This window comes from Panulirus ornatus, chromosome 2 (assembly GCF_036320965.1).
Source record: "Panulirus ornatus isolate Po-2019 chromosome 2, ASM3632096v1, whole genome shotgun sequence".
Classification (NCBI taxonomy): domain Eukaryota; kingdom Metazoa; phylum Arthropoda; class Malacostraca; order Decapoda; family Palinuridae; genus Panulirus; species Panulirus ornatus.
The window spans coordinates 39,268,242-39,277,181 of NC_092225.1; positions in this window are offsets into that span (position 1 = coordinate 39,268,242).

The window sequence follows — 8,940 nt, forward strand, 5'->3', positions numbered from 1 at the left end:
TGGTCTAGGTGGTGCGCAAAGTGAGAGAATTAGGGAAAATGATTTGGTAAACAGATAATAGGTAGTAAAAGCTTTGCGAAAGATGCAAGCCGGACAGGCAGCAGGTTTGGATGGTATTGCAGTGGAATTTATTAAAAAAGGGGGTGACTGTATTGTTCACTGGTTGGTAAGGTTATTTAATGTATGTATGATGCATGGTGAGGTGGCTGAGGATTGGCGGAATGCTTGCATAGTGCCATTGTACAAAGGCAAAGGCGATAAGAGTGAGTGCTCAAATTACAGAGATATACGTTTGTTTAGTATTCTTGGTAAATTATATGGGAGGGTATTGATTGTGAGGGTGAAGGTATGTACAGAGCATCAGATTGGGGAAGAACAGTGTGGTTTCAGAAGTGGTAGAGGATGTGTGGATCATGTGTTTGCTTTGAAAAATGTATGTGAGAAATACTTAGAAAAGCGAAGGGATTTGTATGTAGCATTTATAGATCTGGAGAAGGCATTTGATAGAGTTGACAGAGATGCTCTTTGGAAGGTATTAAAGATATATGGTGTGAGAGGCAAGTTGTTAGAAGCAGTGAAATGTTTTTATCGATGATGTAAGGCATGTGTACGTGTAGGAACAGAGGAAAGGGATTGGTTGTCATTGAATATAGGTTTGCGGCAGGGATGTTTGATGTCTCCATGGTTGTTTAATTTGTTTATGGATGAGGTTGTTAGGGAGGTGAATGCAAGAGTTTTGGAAAGAGAGGCAAGAGTGCAGTCTGTTGTGGATGAGGGAGCTTGGGAAGTGAGTCAGTTGTTGTTCGCTGATGATACAGCGCTGGTGGCTGATTCATGTGAGAAACTGCAGAAGCTGTTGACTGAGTTTGGTAATGTGTGTGAAAGAAGAAAACTAAGAATAAATGTGAATAAGAGCAAGGCTAGTAGCTACAGTAATGATGAGGGTCAAGTAAATTGGGAGGTAAGTCTAAATGGAGGGAAATTGAACAAAGTGAAGCGTTTTAGATCTCTGGGAGTGGATTTGGCCGCGGATGGAACCATGGAAGCGGAAGTGACTCATCGGGTGGGGGAGGGAGCGAAAATTCGGCGAGCGTTGAGGAATGTGTGATAGTCGAGAACATTATCTCGGAAAGGAAAATGGAAATGTTTGAAGGGAGAGTGTTTCCAACAATGTTATATGGTCGCGAGGCGTGCACTATAGATAGAGCTGTGCGGAGGAGGGTAGATGTGCTGGAAATGAGATGTTTGATGACAATATATGGTGTGAGGTGTTTTGACAGAGTAAGTAATAATAGAGTAAGAGAGATGTGTTATAATAAAATGAGTGTGGTTGAGAGAGCAGAAGAGGGTGTTTTGAAATGGTTTGATTGCATGCAGAGAAAGAGTGAGGAAAGATTGACAAAGAGAATATATGTGTCAGAAGTGGAGGTAACGAGCAGTGGGAGACCAAATTGGAGGAGGAAAGATGAAGTGAAAAAGATTTTAAGATATCGGGCGTGAAGGAGGGTCAAAGGAGTTCAAGGAACAGAGTGAATTGGAACGATATGGTATACCGGGGTCGACGTGATGTCAATGGATTGAACCAGGGCATGTGAAGCATCAGGGGTATACCATGGAAAATATCTGTCGGCCCTGGATGTGGAAAGTGAGCTGTGGTTTCCCTGCAATATGATATGACAGCTAGAGATTGAGTGTGAACGAATGTGGCCTTTGTTGTCGTTTCCTAGCGCTACCTCGCACATAAGAGGGTAGAGGCGGTTGTTGTTTCACATGTGGCGAAGTGGCGATGGGAACGTATAAAGGCAGACAGTATGAATTATGTACATGTGTATATATGTATATGTCTGTTTGTGTATATATATGCATACGTTGAGATATATAGGAATGTATATTTGCGTGTGTGGACGTGTATGTATATACATGTGTATGAAGGTGGGACAGCGACAAAGAAAAAGAAAATAAAAGAATAGAAAATGTGTTTTTTTCTCAAAAGAAGGAACAGAGAAGGGGGGCAGGTGGGGATATTCCCTCAAAGGCCCAGTCCTCTGTTCTTAACGCAACCTCGCTATCGCGGGAAATGGCGAATAGTATGAAAGAAAGAAAGAAAGATATATATATATATATATATATATTATATATATATATATATATATATATATATAATATATATATATATATATATATATATATATATATATATATATATATATATATATATATATATATATATATATATATATATATATATTCATATACATTTTCCTCAAACATCTCATTTCCAGCACATCCATCCTCCTGCGGACAACTCTATCAATAGGCCACACCTCGCAACCATACAACATTGTTGGAACCACTATTCCTTCAAACATACCCATTTTTGCTTTCCGAGATAATGTTCTCGACTTCCACACATTCTTCAAGGCACCCAGATTTTTTGCCCGCTCTACCACACTATGATTCTCTTCCGCTTCCATGGTTCCATGCGCTGCCGAATCCACTTCCAGATATTTAAAAACTTGAATTCCTCCAATTTATCTTCATTCAAACTTACCTCCCAATTGACTTGACCCTGCACCCTACTCTACCTAATAACCTTGCTCTTATTCGCATTTACTCTTAACTTTCTTCTTTCATACGCATTACCAAACTCAGTCACCAGCTTCTACAGTTTCTCAGATGAATCAGCCACCAGCGCTGTATCATCAGCAAACATGAACTGACTCACTTCCCAACCTCTCTCATCCACAACAGACTGCATACTTGCCATTCTTTCCAAAACTCTTGCCTTCACCTCCCTAACAAAACCATCCATAAACAAATTAAACAACCATGGAGACATCACACACCTCTGCCGCAAACCTACATTCACTGAGAACCAATCACTTTCCTCTCTTCCTACACGTACACATGCCTTACATCATCGATAAAAACATTTCACTGCTTAACAACTTGCCTCCCACACCATATATTCTTAATACCTTCCACAGAGCATCCCTATCAACTCTATCATATGCCTTCTCCGGATCTATAAATGCTACATACAAATCCATTTGCCTTTCTAAGTATTTCTAACATACATTCCTCAAAGCAAACACCTGATCCACACATCCTCTACCCCTTCTGAAACCACACTGCTCTTCCCCAATCTAATGCTCTGTACATGCCTTCACGCTCTCAATCAATACCCTCCCATATGATTTCCCAGGAATACTCAACAAACTTATACCTCAGTAATTTGAGCACTCACCTTTGTCCCCTTTCCCTTTGTACAATGGCACTATGCAATCATGTCGCCAATGCTCAGTCACCTCACCATGAATGATACATACATTAGATAACCTAACCAACTAGTCAGCAATACAGTCACCCCCTTTTTTAATAAAATCCACTGCAATACCATCCAAACCTGCTGCCTTGCCGACTTTCATCTTCCGCAAAGCTTTTACTGCCTTTTCTCTGTTTACAAAATCATTTTCCCTAATTCTCTCACTTTGCACACCACCTAGACCAAAACACCCTATATCTGCCACTCTATCATCAAACACATTCAACAAACCTTCAAAATACTCACTCCATCTCCTTCTCATATCACAACCACTTGTTATCACCTCCCCATTTGCGCTCTTCACTGAAGTTCCCATTTGCTCCCTTGTCTTACGCACTTTATTTACCTCCTTCCAAAACATCTTTTTATTCTCCCTAAAATTTAATGATACTGTCTCACCTCAACTCTCATTTGCCCTCTTTTTCTCCTGTTGCACCTTCTCTTGACCTCTTGCCTATTTCTTTTATACCTCTCCCACTCATTTGCCTTAATTCTCAACAAAAATCGTGCAAATGCCTCTCTCTCTCCTGTTTCAGTAATAATCTTACTTCTTCATCCCACCACTCAATACCTTCTCTAATCTGCCCAACTCCCACGCTTCTCACGCCACAACCATCTTTTGCGCATGCCATCACTGCTTCCCTAAATACATCCGATTCCTCCCCCACTTCCCTTACCTCCTTTGTTCTCACGTTTTTCCATTCAGTACTAAGTCTCTCTTGGTATTTCCTCACACAGGTCTCCTTCCCAAGCTCACTTACTCTCACCACGCTCTTCATCCCACCTTTCTCTCTTCTTTTCTGAAAACCTCTACAAATCTTCACTTTCGCCTCCACAAGATAATGATCAGACATCCCTCCAGTTGCACTTCTCAGCAAAATAACATCCAAAAGTCTCTCTTTCGCTCTCCGATCAATCAACACGTAAACCAATAACGCTCTCTGGCCATCTCTCATACTTACATACGTGTGCTTATGTATATCTCTCTTTTTAAACCAGGTATTTCCCTTCACCAGTCCTTTTTCAGCACATAAATCTAAAAGCTCTTCACCATTACCATTTACAACACTGAACACTCCATGTATACCAATTATTCCCTCAACTGCCACATTACTCACCTTTGCATTCAAATCACCGATCACTATAACCCGGTTTCGTCCATCAAAACCACTAACACACTCATTCAGCTGCTCCTAAAGCACTTGCCTCTCATGATCTTTCTTTTCATGCCCATGTGCACATGCACCAATAATCACCCATCTCTCTCCATCAACTTTCAGTTTTACACATATCAATCTACAGTTTACTTAATCACAATCTATAACACATATATATATTTATATATATATATATATATATATATATATATATATATATGTATATATATATATATATATATATATATATATATATATATATATATATATATATATATATATATATATATATATATATATATATATATATATAGATATATATATATTTATATATATGTATATATATATATATATATATATATATATATATATATATATATATATATATATATATATATATATATATATATATATATATATATATATATATATATATATATATATATATATATATATATAGATATATATATATATATACATATATATATCTATCCCTGGGGATAGGGGAGAAAGAATACTTCCCACGTATTCCCTGCGTGTCGTAGAAGGCGACTAAAAGGGAAGGGAGCGGGGGGCTGGAAATCCTCCCCTCTCGTTTTTTTTTTTTTTTTTTTTTTTTCCAAAACAAGGAACAGAGAAGGGGGCCAGGAGAGGATATTCCCTCAAAGGCCCAGTCCTCTGTTCTTAGCGCTACCTCGCTAATGCGGGAAATGGCGAATAGTATAAAAAAAAAAAATATATATATATATATATATATATATATATATATATATATATATATTTCATTTATTTATTTATTTTGCTTTGTTGCTGTCTCCCGCGGTTGCGAGGTAGCGCAAGGAAACAGACGAAAAAAATGGCCCAACCCACCACCATACACATGTATAAACATACACGTCCACACACGAAAATACACACACCTATACATCTCAATGTACACATATATATAAACACACAGACACACACATATACACCCATGGACACAATTCGCACGGTCTGCCTTTATTCATTCCCATCGCCACCTCGCCACACATGGAATACCATCCCCCTCCCCCCTCATATGTGCGAGGTAGCCCTAGGAAAAAACAACAAAGGCCCCATTCGTTCACACTCAGTCTCTAGCTGTCATGCAATAATGCCCGAAACCACAGCTATATATATATATATATATATATATATATATATATATATATATATATATATATATATATATATATATATATATATATATATATATATATATATATCTTTCTTCTTTTAAACTATTCGCCATTTCCCGAATTAGCGAAGTAGCGTTAAGAACAAAAGGACTGGGCCTTTGAGGGGATACCCTCACCTGGCCCAATTCTCTGTTCCTTCTTTTGGAAAATTAAAAAAAAAAACCGAGAGGGGAGGATTTCCAGCCCCCCGCTCCCTCCCCTTTTAGTCGCCTTCTACGACACGCAGGGAATACGTGGGAAGTACTCTTAATCCCCTATCCCCAGGGATAATATATATATATATATATATATATATATATATATATATATATATATATATATATATATATATGTATATATATATATATATATATATATATATATATATATATATATATATATATATATATATATATATATATATATATATATATATATATTATTTCTTTTTATTATACTTTGTCGCTGTCTCCCGCGTTTGCGAGGTAGCGCAAGGAAACAGACGAAAGAAATGGCCCAACCCCCCCCCATACACATGTATATACATACGTCCACACACGCAAATATACATACCTACACACCTTTCCATGGTTTACCCCAAACGCTTCACATGCCCTGATTCAATCCACTGACAGCACGTCAACCCCGGTATAACATATCGATCCAATTCACTCTATTCCTTGCACGCCTTTCACCCTCCTGCATGTTCAGGCCCCGATCACAAAAAATCTTTTTCACTCCATCTTTCCACCTCCAATTTGGTCTCCCACTTCTCCTCGTTCCCTCCACCTCCGACACATATATCCTCTTGGTCAATCTTTCCTCACTCATTCTCTCCATGTGCTTAAACCATTTCAAAACACCCTCTTCTGCTCTCTCAACCACGCTCTTTTTATTTCCACACATCTCTCTTACCCTTACATTACTTACTCGATCAAACCACCTCACACCACACATTGTCCTCAAACATCTCATTTCCAGCACATCCAGCCTCCTGCGCACAACTCTATCCATAGCCCACGCCTCGCAACCATACAACATGGAACCACTATTCCTTCAAACATACCCATTTTTGCTTTCCGAGATAATGTTCTCGACTTCCACACTTTCTTCAAGGCTGCCAAGATTTTCGCCCCCCCCCCCCCTATGATCCACTTCCGCTTCCATGGTTCCATCCGCTGCCAGATCCACTCCCAGATATCTAAAACACTTTACTTCCTCCAGTTTCTCTCCATTCAAACATACCTCCCAATTGACTTGACCCTCAACCATACTGTACCTAATAACCTTGCTCTTATTCACATTTACTCTTAACTTTCTTCTTTCACACACTTTACCAAACTCAGTCACCATCTTCTGCAGTTTCTCAACTGAATCAGCCACCAGCGCTGTATCATCAGCGAACAACAACTAACTCACTTCCCAAGCTCTCTCATCCAAAAGAGACTTTATACTTGCCCCTCTTTCCAAAACTCTTGCATTCACCTCCCTAACAACCCAATCCATAAACAAATTAAATAACCATGGAGACATCACACACCCCTGCCGCAAACCTACACTCGCTGAGAACCAATCACTTTCCTCTCTTCCTACACGTACACATGCCTTACATCATCGATAAAAAGTTTTCAGTGCTTCTAACAACTTGCCTCCAACACCATATATTCTTAATACCTTCCACAGAGCATCTCTTTCAACTCTATCATATGCCTCCTCCAGATCCATAAATGCTACATACAAATCCATTTGCTTTTCTAAGTATTTCTCACATACATTCTTCAAAGCAAACACCTGATCCACACATCCTCTACCACTTCTGAAACCACACTGCTCTTCCCCAATCTGATGCTCTGTACATGCCTTCACCCTCTACATCAATACCCTCCCATATAGTTTACCAGGAATACTCTTTCACCACAACTCTCATTTGCCCTCTTATTCACCTCTTGCACCTTTCGCTTGACCTCCTGTCTCTTTCTTTTATACATCTCCCACTCAATTGCATTTTTTCCCTGCAAAAAATCGTCCAAATGCCTCTCTCTTGTCTTTCACTAATAATCTTACTTCTTCATCCCACCACTCACTATCCTTTCTAATCAACCCCCTTCTCACTCTTCTCATGCCACAAGCATCTTTTGCGCAATTCATGACTGATTCCCTAAATAAATCCCATTCCTCCCCCACTCCCCTTACTTCCATTGTTCCCACCTTTTTCCAATCTGTACTCATTCTCTCCTGGTACTTCCTCACAAAAGTCTCCTTCCTAAGCTCAATTTCTCTCACCACCCTCTTCACCCCAACATTCACTCTTCTTTTCTGAAAACACGTACAAATCTTCACCTTTGCCTCCACTAGATAATGATCAGTTGCACCTCTCAGCACATTAACATCCAAAAGTCTCTCTTTCGCGCGACTGTCAATTAACACGTAATCCAATAACGCTCTCTGGCCATCTCTCCTACTTACATACGTATACTTATGTATATCTCGCTTTTTAAACCAGGTATTCCCAATCACCAGTCCTTTTTCAGCACATAAATCTACAAGCTCTTCACCATTTCCATTTACAACACTTAACACCCCATGTATACCAATTATTCCCTCAACTGCCACATTACTCACCTTTGCATTCAAATCACCCATCACTATCATTCGGTCTCGTGCATGAAAACCACTAACACACTCATTCAGCTGCTCCCAAAACACTTACCTCTCATGATCTTCCTTCTCATGCCCAGGTGCATATGCACCAATAATCACCCATCTCTCTCCATCAACTTTCAGTTTTACCCATATCAATCGAGAATTTACTTTCTTACATTCTATCACATACTCCCACAACTCCTGTTCCAGGAGTACTGCTTCTCCTTCCCTTGCTCTTGTCCTCTAACTAACTCCTGACTTTACTCCCAAGACATTCCCAAACCACTCTTCCCCTTTACCCTTGAGCTTCGTTTCACTCAGAGCCAAAACATCCAGGTTCCTTTCCTCAAACATACAACCTATCTCTCCTTTTTTCACATCTTGGTTACATCCACACACATTTAGACACCCCAGTCTGAGCCTTCGAGGAGGATGAGCACTCCCCGCGTGACTCCCTCCTCTGTTTCCCATTTTAGAAAATTGAAAAATTCAAGGAGGGGAGGATTTCTGGCCCCCCGGTCCCGTCCCCTCTAGTCGCCTTCTACGACACGCGAGGAATGCAAGGGAAGTATTCTTTCCCCCCTATCCCCACGGATAATATACATATATATGCATA